Below are 23,747 nucleotides of genomic sequence, written 5' to 3'. Positions count from 1 at the left end.
AAAATGACATGAAATATGACTTCAAATGGTCACTGTAAATGTCGAACACTTAATTTCCTTGAAGGATGTTTTCGTTTGGTCGGGGTATCTGGCCGATTTTGGCAGCCAATTCTGACACCATGTCATATACAACGCATGTGTGTGTAGACTGTTTATTATATTCAGCTTCAAAAATATGTTTTACATAATAGTACATTTTACCATATAATAAAACATTTGGTTGACAATGATTATGTAATTAGCTTGTACTTTGAATATGTCACAATAATCAGTACATGCACATATTATTCTACACGTTTATCTACCGTCTCAGGCCCGTAAGACTATGTAGTTCGGTTAAATTTACAAACTAGATACCGACCCTTTTATCACCCATATTGCAGCTTATATGCACTTATCTCAGCTTACATACACATTAATCAGTTGATGTACACTTTAGGTATCAATTAAAAACGCGAGAACCTAACCAAATGACGTGGTACAGAAATCAGCACAATTTTATTGCTGTTTCGAAAGTTATTATTCAGACACTTTAATTATTTACAATTTATGCAAAAATATTAAAACTACCATCACATTGAACAATAAAAATTTGGCAGCCATTTATTGCAGCCACGCAGGTCGACGCAGCTAGCAGAAAATTAGTCAAAGCATCAAAGTACTGAGAGCAGTCGATTTGATAAAACAACTTTGTAGTCTCTATATTTTATTGATACCAAGAGGATTGATGCATAAATTAATTGGATGATTACAAAATTTTGACGCAGTAAAGCATGTTTAACTAAAATCAATAAAATTTGTCGACCAGTTTAGCAAAAGTCAATACATATTGTGGATTGGCTACATGGTATGAAACTTAAACCGCTTTTATGCAAGACAGTTTGTTGACATCGAAAATACACACGAACCTGAAAATCAATCCAGGTTTATTCATTTCCTGTGGCATCCAAAATCAACCGTTTGATAGCCAAAAAAAAAGAGATATTTTTAAATGGTAGTCTCAACCAAATTGACAGTGAAATAGGATATGTGAATTGGCTACTAGAATATTCTTGGAAAATGTAATAAAAATGGTATATAATAAAACAATATTGTAAAATTTGTCATCTGAGCGGACCACTTTAAAACCTTCATAACTCTGTTGCATACAATTTTTGAAATTATCACGCAATACATATAAACTGTACATTTAAATAAACATTCAACATTTGAGAGTGGGTTAAATAAGTTACATTTACAGGAAAATCTCGTGTTCATCAATGTTTCATTTTGGTAGGAGCTGGCTGGAGCTTGTTCGAGCTCAACCTGTGAAATCAACCAGACATGTAAACACAAGAGATATTCCGAGGATAAATTCTTTGAATGTGTTTTGTCAGGTAAAATAATCCGGTAACTTGCTTTAATGCAAATAGATACCATTAAATATCTACATATGGTAATGTACACAATTGGTTTTCCTTATTCATATTGACAAAAACTCAAGTGTCAAAGAGAGCTATTTTTTAAAATAAAAATAACTCATCTAAACAAAATCTATAAAAGCCTGTTTGTCGACAAGTATTATGTTTAAAATTTAACACAATATACTATAATACATCGAGGAATTAAAATTGTTGGATATAAATATTTATTAAACTAACTGTCAGTTGAAGAAAATATCACAATAGACTAGAAAAATTGACAGCATTGTCGTACCTTTTTGTAAAAGTAAAATGTAGGCTCTTATCTTAGGTATTAATCATTTCAGTGTAAGATTTCATTGTTTATTATGTGCCTTTATTCATAAGATTGTGGAATACCCGATCAAAAAGGAATAGACTTGAGTAAAACAAGACGTGAGGACGCCATTGGTTTACACAGGAGGATACACGGCTCGTGTTCTGACGGATACTCCCAGTCTGGTTCAGGACGGCTGAACTGTCAATCAAACGGAGAGTGGAAATACATCATTGTCTGTACAGGTGAATATGCTAATATGATATGTGAGGAGGTAAATTATTCATACTTAAGTTTTGAATAATTAAATGGTATTTTGAATGCATGTAAATGAAACCAAAAAATGTTTTTGGGGTTTCATGATCAATAACACAAAATGTAAAATGAAACGGGTTTACTAATTTTTTTTTTATTCTCACTGAGCCACATTCACGGCACCAGCAATGCCAACAGTTTAGAATAACGCAGTGAAAGTGATATTATGCATAATAAACAAATAGTGATATTAGCAAATAAAATGATTGACAATTGAAATATTCCCACGAACATGAAATAAAACACGTACAACTTCGCAAAAAATTGCGCACTAAAAACATGTATGACCTTTTTAAAGGACAATTTTTTTTAATAATGATATACGTAAACCATGAAAAAATACAATACATTAATTAATATCCACATGTATTAAATATTTTAACATTTTTGTTTTCTGTACTTTTTACAATGTCTTATCTTTTTTTTTTTCTCCTAAGATAAAAGTCGTCGGTTTTTATCAATTCATATTATCGAAAGTACCTTATATTTTCTATTAAAAATGGAAGATCATTAGCCTCTGTCTGAACATCGCTTATACTTTTTTTTTTTTAAAATACGAATGTCTTAAATAATTAATTTACCATTGCTCTTTTTCCTTTAAAACTTATGAAACGTGTACATGTTACTATATTTTGATTTGGGTCTTTTTCAAATTTTGAAATTATGTTGTAGACATAAACGCAAAACTTAAAAAAGACGTAAATTCATGACGCAGCGTTGTCACGTATATATCATGCTATTGTCCTTTACAAAAAATTAGATTACTGATAATCAAAATTTGTACATGACAACTACAAAAATTTAGATTATTGATAATCAAAACTTGTACATGACAACTAGTTGTCATGTACATAGTTGTCATGTACAAATTTTGATTATCAATAATCTAAATTTTTGTAAAGGACTCTATTATCATCAATATCTTGCTAAGTGTTCAACGAAATCTAATACAAATTTTAATTATAATTTTGATAACGAAAATTTTGATGTATTTTTTATACAATACAGCGCTAGTCTGAAACGCGGTGTATAGTGTGACATTACTTTTGGATCAACCCTTGTATTATGTATAAAATTTTGGACGACATCAGCTTTTGCTTTAGTTGATACTAAAAGCTTTAGTTGATACTGAAGTATTGAATGTTTAACATGATTTTCAAATGAAACTAGATGCTGTCATTAAACCCTTGTAATATGTATTAAATTTTAGAGGACGTACAGACTATCACATAAGCTTTTGCTTTATTTGATACTGAAGTATTGAATGTTTAACATGATAATCAAATGAAAAAAAGCCTTCAATTTTTCTAGAGTCAACTTTTCTTACTAAGTAGCAATATACCTTCATCACCTGCATATGGAATTTTTTTTATCTCAGTAAATTCGATTCGCAAGAGCTTGCTCTTCGTGTGAACAGTTTCTAAGACGAGGCAAGCTCCTGACAAACAAGTTGATAAAACAGGACTACAAACAGTCTCATTTGAAGTTATCTTTTCGTAAGTTCTATGGTCGATACAACGAACTTGTGAGCAAATACAATCTTCCACTGGGTCGCATGCTGACTGACGTTTTTCATACTAATTGTTAGACCATAATTAATCACCTAATTGTCTACGGACTTTTCCGTGTTTTTACCCTGATTACGACAAAAAGCACACAGCGGGTGTGACCGGTCAGCAGAGAATGCTCACTCCTCCTAGGCACCTGATCCTACCTCTATCTTTTTTTGAGGTCCGTGTTGCTCTCCTTTGAGTTTGTATTTCGATTTAGGGATTTTTGAGATGGTTGACGGTCTTTCAATGTCTGGCTTATGAAACTGAGAGTTAATACAATTTGAGTCATAAACTTTCAGATATTAATGAATGTCTGGACGATCCATGTCACAACGGGGGGACATGCAATAACAACAATGGATCTTTCAAGTGTACATGCGCAGGTGGATTCACAGGGGCCCTCTGTAATGAAGGTAATCTCTCTCTCTCTCTCTCTCTCTCTCTCTCTCTCTCTCTCTCTCTCTCTCTCTATATATATATATATATATATATATCAGGTATAAAAGGCTGACTACTTGTACATATCGTATTAGTAAATTATGTTTATTGAGTAATACTGTTACTGTATACAGGGGTATTTCCGCCTGTGTTATTTCCGCCCCTTTTATTGCAAACGGTTTCGCCCCGTCTTGAATTTGCCCAGACACAGTTGTGATTAAAGCGAGATAATTTGAAATATTGGAATTCACCCAGTCTTGAATTCGTCCGCTGACGAGGGCGCAAAAGGAGCGAAAATAAAACGTGGGCGAACATTTCCCTGTATACAATATATATTATGTATTAAATTTAAGCCAACGTATCAAGCATCAAATAAGATTTTGCTTTCTTTGATACTGAAGTATTTAATGTTTAACATGATTATCAAATGAAGAAAAATGAATTCAAAGCTTTAAATGTTTTGACTTGCTTCTTTTTCAAATCGATATTCATTTCTTGTCCATCAGTTTTAAAACGTGAAATGCACAAAATTATTAGGGTAACCAAATATCATTAAACAAGACTATTAATCGATATTCCGGCTCTAGTATGTTATGTTATACTTAATCGGCTAAGTTAGGCATCGGCTGTCATGTAAACGCATGTAGCAAACATCCACGTTCCCATTTAGAAAATTAGCAGTTGATTAATTCATTGTAATCATTAAAATATTTCAAGATATTGACGAGTGCAAGAATGACCGATGTCTTAACGGAGCCACATGCACAAACACACCCGGCTTATTCACTTGTACATGTGACGCCGGATGGACCGGGATAATATGTAATAAAGGTAAAGTACTAGGAAATGTATTAAACTCTACATTTTTTAAATGTCGAAATTGTCAACAAGTTTTGGTACAATTATATGTTCCTTCTTTCTTAAGAAGAAGCTCAGGTAAATCTTTAAGAAAACAGTTTTTCTTGTGAAATTTCTCGCTGTAAAAAGGGATCCATGAACATGTATATCTACGCTTGTTACATGTATCTATATTTATTTTATTGGAAACGGGGCTATATGATATAATATAAATTATGACGCTGAAGAAATTCTATTACAGATTTACGTACATAAAGAGAAATAACTTATTCATAATGAGAAACAGCTTCTTAGCAGACAAATTCGAAATATATATATTAGAGCATTATTAGTATTGTTTAAATATGGATTATGTTTATAATGTCAGTATATTCAAACACGTGGAATAACATAATGATTTCTCCTTATACAATAATTGTAATGCGCTTTGTAAGACAGTAATATTCATTCTCCTTTTTTATACCATGTTTCTTTCAATGTCTGACTTATGAAACTGAGAGTTAATATAGTTTGAGTCTTAAACTTTCAGATATTAATGAATGTCTGGACGATCCATGTCACAACGGGGGGACATGCAGTAACAACGATGGATCTTTCAAGTGTACATGCGCAGATGGATTCACAGGGGCCCTCTGTAATGAAGGTAATATCTCTCTCCCTCCCCCCTTCTCTCTCTCTCAGAAATAATAAATATTATTTGTTAACTTGATATGCAATATGAAGGCCCCTAATGTAAAGTACATGAAAAGCAAAAGAAAAATACAAATCTTGCGGCTATGACTATTGTGTTGACTTTACATAATGAAATTACAAACGGGAGGTTAAATAACACGTAAACTAGGTGGATGGGACGGACATGGTAGACTATAAAACAGTAAGTTTCTGCCTTGCGATGTTGCAACATGCGCTCGGTATAGAAGGTAAATGCTTTGCGTGAAATCAACTTAAAAACTGAAAAATCAAAAAAACTGGGCGAATATGAAAGGGTTGAAAATTCAGAGAAACCACTATGCTGAAAAAGGTACTTATTCTAACTAGTAATTTCCACAGATAATAGTGATTGGCCTTACAAGGAGTGAAATAAAGGTGTCTGTGTTAAATGGGAATAGAAGAAATTTTAGTTACAAAGTTTTGAAAACACACATCCCCTGACTTCAGTGAATTGTATAATAAAAACTGTCCCCTGCCACATTTACTTTGTTGCAAAATTCTAAATGGAGGTCAATTGCAGAAAATAAACTGCTCAGAAAATGTAGGTGAGGCCTATCGGCTACACAACGTTCGATGACACAGTAGCTTAGGTTATAGGAAATAATATTCCTACCGTGAAAATTTATAAAGTGTATTGTCAGGTATGCATATTTTCATCAAATTTGGGTGTTTTCATTGCGATCCTTACTCTTGTTCATATGGAACCAGGTTACAATGTTCAACATGTATCATACTGATGCTAAAATGTGTTGAATACAAGTCATTTAGCCATTCTCAAAAATTTTTAATGACAGCTCTATCAATGAAAGCAAGTTTAGCTATCAATATAGTAATTAGTATCTTCTTATCACTATCCTATTTTTTGTAATATCGTTGACAGTTCTGCCGAACATCGCAATAGGTAAACCTGCCAAACAGTCATCAACAAAATCTGACTATAACGCCGCAAATGCAGTGGATGGCAACAGAGGAACGAATCATCTTGTAGACAAGTGTACAGTTACAGGTGATGGCGACACCAATCCCTGGTGGAGGGTGGATCTGCAGGCTGTGTACTCCATCACATCTGTCAGAATACTCAACAGAGGAATAGATCAATATGGAGGTAAGTGTAAAAAAAACATTGTAAATTGAATCGAAATATAGTAAATCAAGAGAACACTGAAGTTTTTATTTTGGTTTTTATGTCCCTACCTTTGATCAAATAAGTGAAATTAAAATGGTCAACCCCCCACCCCCCAAAAAAATAAATGTTGATCTGTTCTTTTGTATTCTCTGCAAATAGAACTTGTATAATTGATATTATTTGGCAATAATGTAACACGATAAAGAAATAAATGCGTGAACAATTACCGGATGACATACACGAATGGGACAATTTATCAGCTCAGTTTATAGAGTCAGAATATTCGGATAGGATTAAATGAGATTTTGAATACGCTCGTAAGTATATTGAAAATCATAACATTAAAGGTATCACTTTGAATCATGGAAAACGTGTATCACAGTGCCAAGATTTTTAAGCGAATTTTCATTGTCTAGCACAGAAATAAATGCATCTCATAGCTGTACATTTAACTATATATAATTCAGTAACTGCATTTGACAGGTTTGATACATGTACACGCAAACTCTTTAATTGTACTTAAAATACATAAGACTTAAAGTATGCATCTACAATGATAACCAATCTATTCAGTATGTACCATACATATAAAAAAATCCTGATGTTTACTGACCTTCTAAAAATGAGGATATAACTCAGTGGGTAAGAATGACTACTGTAATGGCAAAGTTTTACAATTTTCATGTGAATTTAGCATACTTTTATATATTTTTGACACTAAATATATTATTGCATGTAAAACGTGCCCAAAAAAATCGCATCAAAATTATACAATTTTCATGCAAATATCATGAGAACATATTCGCATGAGAAACTTTTCATCGGATTTTTGCATGATTTCCTAACGTAAAGTAACACGCATGAAAATCGTGCCAGCCACTTTCCCTGTGTAGGAGTATGCCTTAATGAGGCGGTCAAATTTTAATATAGGAATAAAAAAAAATTGTTACAAACCTTCTTATCAAACACCAATCGGCCAGAATACTGTTACTTGTGTAGAAGCATTCTCAAGCAGTGCAGATTTAACTATATTAAAATCATGATACCAGGGTAGAGTTTAACCGCAATGGGGGTCGAAATTTATAAAGTTATGTATTTAAAGATAAAAAAAACTTCAAAAAAGTGTAAAAAACTGAAAAAAATGTAACATGTATGAAAGCATCCTTGGATAGATTATATTCAGGTTTTTTCAAATCGAAAATTCCTCCTCTATCAGTATGGACGGATCTAGATTCTCTGTGAAATAAGAATGTTTTGTAGCCTTCGTCTTTTACAAAGTTTTTTACGAATCAAACATTCTGATAGGCATATAATGTCATACGTACACAGGTAACACTTGAACTGTCCAAACTGTTTCTCAAAACCACCATAATTGTTTCATATAAACTTTTTTGAGGGAATTTTCATTCTCCGGACATCATGCTCTGTAACACTTTTGGGACTAAATCATGCATTTCTTAATTGTTTCTCGTGTTGCTAGTTGTTTGAGAATCTAATTTGTTGGTCGTGAATCAGTTCGCTAAGCATTACCTGAGAATTAAAGAATTCAATTGCTGTAAGTACATGTCTAATACATGAAATGAAGGATTGTAGATTTTTGGGTGTCAAACTCGATCTCATAATATCACGAGTTCGTCATCTAGAACCGCATACCATATTTGAACGCTGTATTATGACATTGCAAATTTTGCTGTTTGTGATTTATTCAATATTGTTTTGCGATTGAAATATTTTTGTTGTTTTAAAACTTCCATTGCCATCACAAAATCTGTTTGAAACATTACAGAGTACATCTTTTACTGTCGTAGCTGACCAATCTTAAAAAGTGCTCATTGATTTTCCCATTGCAATTTAAAGGTTACAATTTGTTTAGGCTAACTAATGAAATTACGTAGTTGTTAGAATATATGAACAGGTACTTGTCGACAATTGGCATCAGGCATGTTAAGTTCTAATCTGGGCTGCTGTATATATGCTTTATCGCAAAAACAAATGGGGTTTGTGTGAAGGCTTTTTGTGGGGTGTATTTTTCCAAACTAAAATCCCATGGAACTTTAAAATTCAAATATAAAAAAAACCTCAAAATATTTCATTTTTCCCAAAAATTAATTTAGAGTAAAAAACAATCCACTGTTTGATACATACTAACCTTTGGTCGATAGTACATGTATGTTTGCATTGTATGTCCATTCGGAAAAGGTCCATTCCACTGTTATACATAAATAATAGGAACGGGGGAACTAAGAACGCGGGTTGGCTAATAAAGAAAATTGTAATTTGAGTTTATTATACATAGGAGAACTATAGCTCCTGGTTTGGTTCAGGAAATGTATCATTTTTTTCAATGATGCATTTCTCTTTATTTTGCATGTTGGGAGTTTTAATTGGGTAAAACAACTTTTGAAAACAAATAAAACATTTAAACTGTTTAAATGTTCCCGTTGATGCCCTGCCGAAACAAAGTTATGGCAGCTTTGAATATTAACTTTGTTTCGGCATTATGCAGAAGTTTACAATACTGGGAAACGATGCTTTCGTGAGCACCATACCGCATTTTACCCAATTATGGCCATAAAATCACCTTTTCAACTTGTATACTCATAAAAAATACAGATGATAATTGTGAGAAAAAACCCCACACTTTTCAACTCATATACTTAAAGAATGATGCTAATTTCAAATAAAAACACAAGACAAAAAGTTATAACTTTGCACTTACGAATGCCTGAAAATTAAATGCACAAAACCATGCGCACATAGCCATTACAAATTTTCACATCTGGCCGATCACTGGCATCAGAAAAGCGTTACTGTGTACGTTATTCAAGAATATACGGTACAAGAATAGGTAGTTTTTTTTTAAATTTGAAATGCATATTCAATCGATTGCATACAGTGAATATATAATACGTGTCCATAAAATGAAAAAAAAGCTATGAACTAATTGTATATATCAAAAGAAATGTGTTCATACATGCAAAATACATGTAGCCTGAAGGGAAAACGAAATGTCTGACTGTACACAAGATGTCGTTTCAGATAAAATATACGATGGCGTGTTCGGTTAGACTTGCATATAGAAACATGTGCATGTGATAATAGAATTAATACCTGAATAGAAAAAAATGAGTTGTATAACTTTATACAGTTGATAACTGTCTAGACTTTAGGAGTGAAAAGCCCTTTTTTTCACAAAGATTATTATATTCCCCTGTAATAATGTACATGTTTGTTACTTTTAAAATCATTATCGCAAAAAGTAAAAGGCTTCAGGCCACGACCATCTCATTGTAAAAGCAAGCACACCATTCACAAAGCTTGCAGCTGTATTTTATAAACAGAACCGTGGAAAAAAATAAAGCGTTCTGTTTAAAAAGCAAACTGAACTTATCCGTGCAACTAGTGAAGTAGCATGTTGTTGGGTTCTGTACATATCCTAAATGACCATAAACTGACTTATTTTAGATTTGTCATACCGGCTGCGTGATGTTACCGTCACTGTTGGGCTGACAGAATCTGATGTCAACACTCCCTGTGGTTTCTTTGCTGGCCCCGGTACTGCGACACAGCTGGTCGTCATCGACTGTCCGACATTACCACGGGGACGATTCGTTCAGATCTCCCAGATAACTGAGCCTCTCACTCTTTGTGAAGTTGACGTGTTTGGCGTTCCCGTCTAATCATCAAATTATTTGGTGTCATAGATGAAAAGTTACCGTATAAAAATACATGCATTTGTTTGTGCATCCCGGATAATTTGTTATGTTAATTCATCTAAACAAGTCTTAATTATGCTTTCAGTCAGTTCAGGCATACATGAATCTTTTACAACATACACCATTGCATACTATGTAGCATAGCACTGAAATCTTATACCACTGCTTTGGAATCCGATGCCATAACATATAATCTCATGATTGCATCATATCATAACATAGCATCCAGCATGATTTAACTGGCTTTTAAATGATTATATTTTAGAGAAATAATGTTAATGTTACAGATTAGTGTTGGGCTTTAGCTTCTTATCATTTTAATTCAAATGTGTTGAACTCTTCTGTATAAAGAGGCGTTTCTGTGCAAATGGCATAGCATACCATACCACATTTTATCATTAAGCCTTTTATTTCAATTTTTCATAGCATATCATTATATTAGTATAGCATATTTTAAAATAGTATTGCATATCATTAAAATCATAACCATAGCATCGCGTAATTTTAAATGTAAAAGATATGCATGATTTGATTGTATACATGCATATGTTCGACATGTTGCTTGATGACTCTATCTTATCTCATTTACGTGTATAATACTACATACACTGGATATATTGACTGTGAATCTTTCATGTACCTTAATATGCATTAACATGTTCAAATTTCGTTCGAATCAATTAGTGTTGGTTTTTATTCTGTGTATCTCACTCTTTGTGAAGTTGAAGTGTTTGGATACTCTGTCTAATTATTATTGCTGATGTCTTAACCAAAAGATTCTCTTTCCGACCAAATAATTAAGTATATGTTGAGGTGAGGTTTTCAATAGCCGAATGTTCAGTTTTACATCTGTAATAAAACTTTCTATCTAATGATTGCTTTAATTGTTTTTATTTATAAAACTGCAAGTAGTTGATATACAAATGAAAAGCGTTTTTATCAACTATTTTATCACGTGTAGAGTATACCATCCGTCTGATAAGCCTTTGCTTTTCAAACGAATGATGTTTTATCAAATACTTCCGGTCCGACACAGCATAGTTGCAGGTCTTCAGCTCCCGGTCTTAAATAAATTAAGATGGACGACCAGGGAGCTACAGTGCCAACCATTGAAAAAATTGTATATTTATTGCCCACAAAAATCTGTTATAGTTTTGGACTGAATATTTTATTTATACGCAACTTCTGTGAAAATAAGTTATATCATTAAATTGTGCATGCAATTTACTACTGATATCGTCTCCTTACTTGCCTCAGACTTTCTTCGGAGAACGCTATACCGACCTCGGAAAATTAATTTTCAGCGAGATCGAGAGCCACCAGTTACATGTAAACAAACTGCACCACTTCTCTTTACGGGGTTGGTAATGGTGCTTTAAAAGAGACGATATCAGTAGAAAATTGCATGGTGAATTTAATGGTACTAATTGTGTTCATAGAATTATTCCAATACTAGCGCACGTTTACATTCGCAATAAGTATACAATTTTTCAGTCGGTGGCACTGTAGTTCCCAGGTTGTTCATCCGATTTTTTTTTCAGACCAGAAGCTTCAGACCTGCAGCTAGACAGATCTCCTCCCTTCAACGCTTCAGTGACCTATTTTCGAAGATTTGCTAGTACTTTCGACATAAATATATCGACTCCCAAAAATTGATATAAAATTGATTTTATCAAATATTAAAGTTACAAATATGAAGGAAAACGTATACCTCTGTAGTTTTATTAAATTGCAAAAAATTACGTTAGCTATCAAAGAGTTCATCCTGACAACGCAATTAAAACAGAACGTTTTTGTTATGTTAATATACAAGAACGTTCCGAAATAATGTTTCTTCAGACTTTTATTCCACCACAAGTATCTCAATGTTTTCAACTTCGAATTTTTAGGCTAGTGTTTGTGTTAAAAAACATCAACAATTGTTTCTCGTTCGAGTCAATTCAAACTACCTAGAATTCGCAATTTCGTGTATGTCAACAACTTATTTATTCAAGTATTCTGATCAGAAGTTCCATTAAATGAAGTAATTAAGCTTTAAGAAAAATTGAGAGATAAAAAAAATATTTTTAAGTTTATTTCAGTGAAATTTTACATAAAAACAGTTAGATTAACTCCGAAATAATAACTAATTTGTATTGCACGATGTCACTATTCTGCCTCAAGAAGACAGATAGCTTATCAATGACTTATTCCTGAATTCGGTAAAAAGCTACAATAAAACAAAATGATAATAAGTACATAATCAACTCAAATATGACACCAAATTACACATTTCCTCAATTTCCTTAAAGCTGAACACTTGCTCGTAAATATGCACTTTCGCCGTATTTCTCTCTTACCACCGTTATCCCTACAACCCCTTTATAAGCTGCAGACCTCTTCTCAGTTTAAACTATTTCGCTGTAGAGGTCTCACCTGTGTGGACATACATTTTGCCTCGCCTTGTTACTCGATCGAAATAAAAATATAAAGCTTTACGCACTTTTTTCATGCCAAGAGAATACTATCACCAAATTAACTGGTCCAAATATAATAACAAACTGCATATGCACATAAAATAAGAATTAAATGCATAAAATCCAAAGACCACGAAAGGAATACGATACGTCAGCGACGAGTTTCAGTTGGAAATCCGGTGTAACGAAATCGAAGGGTTCATTTACCAGGTACCTGTGTGGCGGTAACAATTTACGAGTGGTGTTCAGCTTAAAGAGACAATATTAGGGTTCTGAGCAATTCATGCATTCAGCACACATTATGTAGAAAACTAGCATATCCTGCAAACATACATGTGATTGACCTATTTATGACGCTACAGATTGACCGTAGATTAAATTTTTAATCTTCATACACACTGTCATGAATTAAATCTATTAGATGCACGTTTATAATACTTGTTTCTGTTATATTAGGACAACAATCTTTTCTCTAATTATAAAGTTTATTTCCCATTCTTAGGAAAACGATGGAAAATATATAAAATAGGATGAATTTCAAATTGGTCAATAACCAAAAGGGTTTACGGAAATGGGTAGCCAAGCTAATTTCTGGAAATTTCACTATTTTAACAAACACTCGGTTGGTGTAAAAAACAAGGAGGTTAAATTGCTACTTAACAAACCAATTAACACGGGAATGACTGTTTTAGACCTGTCAACACTATTCATGTATCAATTTAATTATGGATAATTATGTCAAGAAACAATATAGTAACAGGGCAACTTTGCTGGTTTTACAAGTTTCAAACGGAAGATTTGTATCAAGACATGGCTTGAAATAAAGAGTTATTTGATACATCCAACTACCCAAAGAACCATTTCGTTTACAGCGAGACAAACAGATACGAAGTTGAGAAGATGAAAAACAAAACTGGAGGTGTGTATTGATTTGAATCACGAGGAATGTTGATTGTTTCTATATACTTTTAACGATTGAACTAATACTTTCGTCATAATAATGCATTCAGGGTATCCCGTAAAATATACAAAAATGAAAAAAAAACAGCATTTAAAAATATTAATGTGTAAAATATATATTTCCACGCTTGCGGGGGATATCATGAAGTATTTACAAAAATAATGTTAACAACAGTTGTATTGATTAATTTCTAAAACAAATTGTTTTTCATGCCTCACTTATTTCTCTGTTTTATGTATGATATTTAAAAGCATTTACTTCTAAAAGCCTTTGTTCAACAACAGAAACTGTATAATGACTAGACTTTAATAGAAACGACACAACTTACTGTTTATTTATCGAATATTCCTTTTACCATTTAATGCTTATTCACAAAGGGCATTGAAGCTTCACAAATTAAAAGCGTCATTGTTTTGAGCTACAAGTAACAAGGAATGATAATACTAAAATATTAATTGTCCTTAACTTCTTAATACTGATGTTATTCTGCTTGCATTAAATCTCTATGAGTTCGCAGAATTTGACATATGACAACTGGTGTGATTTTAAAGCTTTTTCTCAATATGTTTAAATTGTGTGTCATATAATTGTCGTACAAAAAAATTATAAACGAACCAACAGAAATCATGAAAATTATTTTGACTACCACATACATTTTGCCTTTGTTTCAGTACTGCCAAAATAGTCTTGAAGAAAACAATTAAGGAAATTAGATCGAATGTTCTCTGTTGTGCTTTAGGTTTATTTTTGTATCAGCTTAAACCATAAACAATGCAAAATTATATCAATATCATTTAATTTATATTTCTTGCAGAACAGATTCTACTCATTACAATAAACTTAATAATAATATAAAAGGATTGGACAACTAAGACCATGAGAAAACTACTTTCTTAGTGTTTGCTGTAAAGGTCGGTTGGAGTTTAATCGCATGATATTTCAGTATACCTATTTATAATGGAAAGTAACTAAATTTTCAAGTAATAATAGTCAAATTAGTTTCGACATAAATAACAGAGTTAGCATCTTATTATGAAATGAAGTTTTTAAAATTTCTAACAGAAACTCAATTTGGCATTGCAGACATTGAATGAAAGTACATTTTAATGAACAGTTATTTCAAGTAATTTTTCTTCGTTTTGTTATAAACTGTATCACTTTGTATTTTATTCACACTATCACCAAATATTGTTGACAGTTCTCTTAGCACTTTATTGGGTAAACCAACCGAACAGTCTTCAACGTTTCATACCTATGGAGTTGAGTTGGCAGCAGATGGTAACAGAGGTACAGACCTTCTCTAAGAACAGTATACACACACAGGAGGATACGACACAAAGCCTTGGTGGAGGGTGGATCTACTGACTGTGTATACGATCACATCTGTCAGAATACTCAACAAAGGAATAGACGCAGGAGGAAGTAAGTCTCCATAGTGACGTTATCAGGTAGGCTTACAGAGAAACGACATTGCTAAATCATAATTAAAGGATGGACACGGCATAGTCCTCGTTACTTTGCGGTAAATGTCAAAAACTTATACAAAATTATTGATAAACGAAAAAAAAACCCGTTTTATTTGCCATTCTGTTTTTTTTGAATTATTTTTGCAAGTATATTTTTATTGCATTCAAATATTACTTAATTGCAAATGTTTCCGTTGTGTAGTAATTATTTTTCTAAGAATACAACGTGCATATGAGTAATATAATGAATAAACTACATTATCTTTGAATATCATAGTGCTTTAAATGTTTCTGTAAGTTTATCTGTTTTTAATCTTTTAAGATGTGTCAGACCCACCTCGGGACGTTGCCGTCACTGTAGGGCTGACGGAGTCTGATGTGAACACTCCTTGTGGTTTCTTTGCTGGTCCCGGTACCGCGTCACAGTTGGTCGTCATCGACTCTCCGACATTACCACAAGGAAGATTCGTAGGATCTCCAAGACAACTGAGACCCTCAGTCTATGTGAAGTTGTCGTGCTTGGATTCTCCGTCTTATTAATATCATAGATAAATTCTTGTCTAATACGATAACGTATTATGCTTAATGTTGGCGCGTTTCAACCCTTTTAGGTTCACTCCTTATAGATGTGAGAGATCATACCAAAACTTACTCTTGGAGTTTCACATTAGACTAAATGTTACATATCTTTGACACTACATGCATGCTTTTTATGATCTTTTATATTGAATTTCTCTTATTAAAAATACCAAATCAAACAGGTTGGGTTTTATCATGTTTTATAACCATGGAGTCAATAAAGAACGACCTTTTTTGACTGGTAGGAATAATTGTAGAAGCTTTAAACTTTATACTGATTGTGCACAAACAAGCTTCAACAATTCTTTGTTAAAGAGGTTTATTGGCCTCCTCTGTCATGAGGGTAAGAGGCTACAAAAAGAAAACAAGCCGTCTTACAAATAATTACATAAAACAGACAATTCATAAACAGTTCACAAATTATACAATGGCCAATCCATGATATACATTATGCCAAATTATAAAAAATACACGAAAAGGGGGTTTTATGACCTTTAAACAAATTACATTTAATATTTATACTGTACTTATATCGCTTGACCTTTTGACTTGATATAATCAAAATTGTTACCAAAATAATGTTTCATAAAATATCCTATCCAGATTTTACATGATGTCAACTCCATGTGCGTTTGTGCACTTTTATATGATTTACAACAATTATGCAAAAATAAAGGATTGACAAAGAATGACACTTCGCATATACAATATTTAGATAGTGATTGACATTTTGCATAAGAAATACTTACTCTTTGGGCCTGTATACAGCACAGGGATGGCAATTATGCCTATAAACAAATGCGGGGGTCTTCCCGGATGTACACAACAAACAGAACAGGGACAACGTAAAATTCAAAACACGGACGGATAAATTCCGTATCATTACACTGATGATAGATTCCCAGCAATGTTAGATACTTTATTTGATCAGTACGAAAGCAGTTTTTTTTAAATCAGTACCTTGTAAGCATACTTATATTCATATACTTAGCTCATATAATCTGTCGACTAATTGATACTTATCATCAATATTATTGAGTTCTATAGTCTACATTATTATTAATGGAAAAATCTATGTAAATGAAACACGAAGTTTTAATTAATGTTTCAATATCAACGTTACGTTACATTCCCTGAGTACTATCGAATGAAATGCAGATTGTGATGTCAAAGTTAATTATACCGTCATATCGTATGAAGTACAGACAAATGATCTTCTATACATCGCTGTAGGAAGCCTTAACATACCCGCACGAGGGTGTATCACACGGGTAGTATACACATAAAGTCGGTTATGGCATGTGCAGTTTCAATAAACACGCTGAGAAAAATAAATGCATGTTTCAACTGTTACATTACTGTTACACTACACTTTATATAATTATATAACAATTGATATAAGATTTCTTTTGCATTGTCCTTGACTGCCTTTTTTTACAGGGACACTTGTTGAAATATAAGACACCGCTGGAAAATTAAAATAAATTGCGATTTGTATGGGAGTGGCACGTTCAGTCAAATGTGTACTGCATTTGTTAAGCTGCCAGTCCAGTCGTTACTGTGAAAATGACTTGATGATAACTGTTTGCCAGTCGACCATGACATAAAAGTCCAATGACACGTCTATTCGCTTATAAATGTGTAGATCAAATATAGTCAACTAGTTGATTTTAAACCAAAAAAGACTAACAACGAAAATATGACATAGATTTTACTATATACGCTTGAAGTCAGGAGTGAACGATTATCTTCAATTTCTATTTTAAAAATTCTTTAATAAAATGTTTTTTCATTGTTAAAAAGTAATATTAATATTACTGAATTTACTTTATAGTACAAAACTCATTTAGTTTTAAATCGCACAATAATTGTCCTTTTTAAAGGTTGTATATCATGAGTGCTAACTGAATTCTGATTGTTAATACATGAACTGATCTATGGGATGGGGTAATTTACATACCCATGTTGCACTTCCCCGAAAAAAATTCTAAATCTGCTTATGTAATAATATTTACACTCCACGTGTTTTTTTTTGTTTTTTGTTTTTTGTTGTTGTTTTTTTTGTTGCTTGTAAAATGTGTTGAAAGCTACGGCAGTTATAACACTGTAATACACAGCGGGTACTCAGAAGTTAAAATAACGAGTTTTATAATGACGACACAAACGTTGAACGCTGTAAACTGCAACGTCGCAAGCGAAAATCAAAGGTCATGCTTGTGGCTGTTACTGTGGCTCTTCCATTAATATGAACTTACCCTTAGGATAAGATAGGAAGTTTAAGCTATAAATCTCATTTGTAGACAAGGCATGACGTTAAAAAAATGTAAATAAAAGCATTAAATCATGATTTTTTGAAGTATACAGTCTCATAACTTCATTGATGTGTGCATACAAATTTTCATAACGCGCTAACGCGATTTACTTAATTTGTATGCACACACCGCTGCAGTTATGAGATGGTGTACTGAAAAAAAAATCATAATTTAATGCTATAGAACCTCCCCCCCCCCCTCCTAAAAAAAATAGAAGTTTGCTCTTTCTCGTACAGTTGGGTACAGTGCTGGTCAGTCGGTAGGTACAGTGGTGTCCTGTAGAGTACAGTGCCTCTGTACAGTAGATGTACAGTGAATTAACAGAAGGGTACACTGATTATACGGAAGATGGCAACGATGTCTTACAATTTTCAGAAATACCAGTAGATCTTGAATTCAGAAGTTAATTGAGCAGTTAAAAGAGAGATTGATTTTCAATTATGTAGAAATATCAAAAAGAACAAAGTAATTTGATTAAATATCACATTCTGTTTACGACGTAGTCATTCTTTGAACTGAATTTGTTGTCGATTCCTTTGTTCAAAGACGGTTATTCTTGAGATACTTTTAACATAAATTATTAATTTTGTTAGAAGCTTTTCAAGGAAAGTTCATTAATAGAAATTCATTCAATTTTAATTTATATTTTTGCTGCGAAAAAGATAAACGTAATAGACTGGTGGGACAATTACAGAGTGTAATTGTTTAAGTAAAGCAAAGAAAACAAAAAAAAAATCAGTTAACTGTATACACAAGTCTAAAACAAGCACAGAATGGTTCATCTTCTGATTAGTAAATATTTGAATGAAGTGACATTCACAACAGTACTGCTGTGTGCTGTATCATTGTACGAGGGAGTAACATCTGCGGTTGTTCAAGGTGAGAGGTATCGTGGTCCCATTGTCCAGGTGTTGGAGATCATTGGACAACAGCAGTGTGTCCGGGAATGTAGACACAGACCCAAGCTATGTCGGGGAGTCAACTACCGGAAACAGGAACTGCTGTGTGAACTCGTGTCGGCCATCGACAAAACGGAAACCAATCCTTACTATGTTAGAATTGAACTCAATCAGGTATTGATTTATCTCTTCTGTTTTTGACTGGTCAATAATACGGAAGAAATGCTCATAATACGAAGTATCAATGACAATTTTTTTAAGGTCATACATTTATAATATTGCTTGTTTTATCATACGTCCTTAGGAATTCAAGATTGTTAGAAAAACGGGCTCCTTATTTTTAAGGGGGAATAATAAAGCATTTTTGTAAATTTACAAGATATGAAAAAAATATTCTTCAGGAGAATGATTTGGCCAAAAAAGCTGAAACTTTTGTGCAAGAACCCCTTAGATAGTTAAAAGGCTAGTTTGTTTAAATCATAGCTTTTTAGATACCCATTTTTATTTTTTTTTTTTTTTTTTTTGCATCTTGTAAACTTGTAAGTTATTAGTAATTAGAACGGTAATGAATAAAAGATATAACTATCATAAAAATAAATAAAGCGATTTTGCAAAATAAAAAACGAAAAAGGATTTCTCAGGGTTAAAATGCACCGATTAACCAAAATCCCAGGTAGGCTTAGTTACAATACCATTTAAGACCTACATGTACTGTATAGTCCATCGCTCGCTAATTGAAGCCAGTAAATGGTGGAATAAATGAATGAAAATTCTTTTTTACTTGTGAATATTGACATGGTGTGTTTTATCAACAGCAACATAAGATACATTGTAGGAACATCTTTAAATAAAACATAAGCGATTGATAATCGCAAACTTTCTTATTAAAATTATGAAATCAAACCCAACAGATACCCATATATAACATGCTTTTATAATCAACTGTGACCGTTTTGTAGACTGTAAATGTAACAGAAATGAACCAGGAATGTCTGGCGTGCTCCTCAGACGATCAGTGTGTGACGCTGTCCAGTAAGAAAGTCCATTGTATTCGAGGTGGGTTAAATGTCGATTATTTTATACAGACAATGCAAGTCTGTTGAGATAATATAAAATAAAAATGATTAAACAGTGATCCCTATTTCTTAAAGTGATCGATATATTTGTTTCATTGATATGATTTTTGCTGCAACATAAAGTATCGGCGCATGCATATATTTTATTTCCAGACCAATTAAAAAAAATCCCCATTACGTTAAAAAGAAACATGCATAATCTAGCTTATTACAACAAAAAGCAATAGTAATTTAAGTATGATTGTTTATACAAACATTTGTCGAGGAGTCTCATATTTGCATTAAGTTTCATAATGGAGTAGAAAAATAATATTGTAATGACCACCACCTCCATGCAAGAAATATTTTAAATAGGACTATGAGGCTAACAATTTTTGGTGAAAAAATAATGACCGTAATGAAGTGCATGACCTGATATTAAGGTAGCTCAATGCTCGTAAAATTCTCTGAGGAAAGTTGAAAAACTGAACTGATTTCGACTTAATAGACTTAAATGTAATCAATTGTTAGAAAAAATATACATGTCATCACACTTTTTGAGATGCCAGATAAACATAAACTAAAGCATATTTTAGCATTAGAAAAATGTATTTTTTTTTGTTAAAAGTAAAATCTTGTAGGCAGAAATTTGTTTTTCTTGTTTAATTTTAATGTCAACTTTATCAGAAAACTAAAATTACAAAAATATTTTAAAATTAATCGTTGGAATAAGAAAAACTATAGCATTTAGACATACAACTGAGAGAAAAGTCAGAAAGAGTTATTTCCCCTTTGCATAGATAAAATATATAAAAATTTGGAAATTTAGTTTAAAATTAAGAGCGAAAATATCTTGAACCTACCAATAATTCTAATTACATCCATGTGATTATATTCACATAAAATAAATAAAACTATCCTGCACAATTTTTAAAGAATTCAAAGTTTTACAAAAAAGTGTGACGTCACAGAACACTGGATCTACTTTAAAAAGGGGCATGACTGATAAAAATAATTTCAACATATTTGATTACTTATATAACTTTTTATGTGTATAACAATATATGCTTTCATAGATAAACAAAACCAGGGTGGCTAATTTAAAACAACCTGCATCTCCAATCCCCACGGGAGAAAGACACTCTCCCTGTGGACATTTTATCCAAAGAATAAGCTTTTAAAATCTACAATGTGTTACTCACTTCTCCTGTTAAATCTTTTGAATATTTAACCTTCATTGACAGATTCACCGTCTGGCATTTTCACCAAAATCATTTTAAATGTACTGCTTATTACTGATTGTGATTAGCTAATTAATACTTTAATATTAGCAAGTCAATTTGTTTAATTAAAAATTACAAAAAATGTTGAATTTTTATCATAAAACTTCCTAATTCTTTATATTCAATAATTTATAACTAAATATGAACAAGCAAGGAAGACTCCATTATCTGGTTTTAGTTATATAACGAAAAAAAAGAGGTTTTTTGCTTCAATTTTCGTCGTACTTTTAAGCAATTTCAATACATTTACTGCACAATTGTTGTTTTGCGATATGCTATAAAAAAAGTGTGTAAATGAAATGGAATGTTTGCCTTATTATACCCCCAAAACAAAGTTGGGGGGGGGGGGGTATATAAGAATCACCTTGTCCGTCCGTCTGTGCAATCGTGTCCGGTCAATATCTTTCTTATGGAGAAACATCGGACGTTCTTACTTCACAAAAAGATTGCTTATGACCTAAGGGTGTGTCATAACCTTGACCTAAGGTCATTCGTGCAAGGTCAAGGTCACTGGCAGAAAAAATGCAAAATTCGTGTCCGGTCCATATCTTTCTTATTGAGAAACATTGGAGGATCTTATTTCGCACAGAGATTGCTTATTACATAAGTATGTGTCGTGACCATGACATAAGGTCATCCGGGCAAGGTCAAGGTCACTGGCAAAAAAAAATGCAAAATTCGTGTCCGGTCCATATCTTCCTTATGGAGAAGCAATGAATGTTCTTACTTCACACAAATATTGCTTATGACGTAAGGGTGTGTCATGACCTTGACCCAAGGTCAATTGAGGAAGTTCAATGTTATTGTTTCAAAAATGCTAAATTTTGTCTGTTCATTTCTTGTATTAATGGAAATATTAGAAGCTAAAATTTGACAAAAAGCTTTTTTCCACTCTTTAAAGACATAGTTTATGAATATGTAGACTGGAAAAAGCTCTATAAAAGTTCAATATTTCATGTTCCTCCGGTTAAGGGTGTTGACTGTAATGTGGGGTCAAAATGGTCACCTGTTTGAATGCATATAATGTTAAAAAACATCTTTACTACCAAGGAATCATCACTACTAAATTCATAATTATGTAGATTGTATATTTCATGTCCAAGGGGGTATGTGTTTTGAATTTGGGGGTGGGGTTGAATGTAAATGTTGATCTATGTAACGTTTAAAAATCATCCGCTCTACTTCCACACATCTGAAATATCGTTGACAGCTCTGCTAGGTCTTGCATTGCGCAAACATACGAAACAGTCGTCAACACTTGGGGCCTATGGGGCTGAATATGCAGTGGATGGCAATCGAGGTACAGACATATTCAAAGACAAGTGTACACACACAGCTGAAAACGACACCAATCCCTGGTGGAGGGTGGATCTACTGACTGTTTATTCCATCAAATCTGTCAGAATACTCAACAGAGGAATAGACAGTGGTGAAGGTAAGCGTACAAAGTATCAGCACAGCAAAATAGAAATATCATGTATGGATACAATGTGACTTTTCTAGCTTTTCAGTAATGCTCTATCATTTTGACAAAATCATCGAATCTTTAGCGTACATATGTAAACGTTATCATTTAGTTTCTTGTTTTCTTTGCAGGAAGAATTTTATTACGTATCAAGTTTAATTTGTCTCAAATTTGTTCCTTGTAAAGTCATTCATATTTCTTATATAACACGCATAATAATAATATAACGAGAAAATAAATTATTAAAATTTGAAAAATGCATTTCTTGAAATGTTATTTTCTTTTACAATGTTTTTTCACTATTCTAGATTATTCAAACTGGCTTCGAAATGTTTCCGTCACTGTAGGGCTGACTGAATCAGACCTCAACACTCCCTGTGGTGTCTTTGCTGGTCCCGGTACTGCGTCACAGCTGGTTGTCATCAACTGTCCGACGTCACCACAGGGGAGATTCGTAAAGATATCCAAGACAACCTCGGTACTCACTCTTTGTGAAGTTGACGTGTTCGGTGTATCCGTATAATTATCATAATTATTTATGTTTCAAGGTACACACCTGTTATTGATTTCACTCTATACATGTAACACAATAGAGGTAAAAAAGTCTTAAAAATCAGTTTGTTCTTCTCATGACAAGATGTTCGAAGGAAATATTATTTGCTCCCTATCACATCAGCTGACACCAAACAAAAGGCACATGATGCGGCACTTTCTCAAAATATCTGACAACAAACCTCCAAACGACGTGTTTTCCTATGTTTTTGTAAAAGACGTCACACTCCAAAGAAAGTGGATTTCCTGTATTACAAGAAGTAGTCCCTATGAAAATAATCATCAT

The 23,747-nt window shown here is 32.8% G+C and overlaps 1 pseudogene; it reads left to right on the top strand.

Moving 5' to 3' along the window:
• Positions 1–15: 15 nt before the first annotated feature.
• On the top strand, positions 16–23,432 carry LOC128169968 (uncharacterized; annotated as a pseudogene).
• Positions 23,433–23,747: the final 315 nt, after the last annotated feature.

This window comes from Crassostrea angulata, unplaced genomic scaffold, assembly GCF_025612915.1.
Source record: "Crassostrea angulata isolate pt1a10 unplaced genomic scaffold, ASM2561291v2 HiC_scaffold_266, whole genome shotgun sequence".
Classification (NCBI taxonomy): Eukaryota; Metazoa; Mollusca; class Bivalvia; order Ostreida; family Ostreidae; genus Magallana; species Magallana angulata.
This window is presented reverse-complemented; position numbering and strand designations above follow the sequence as displayed.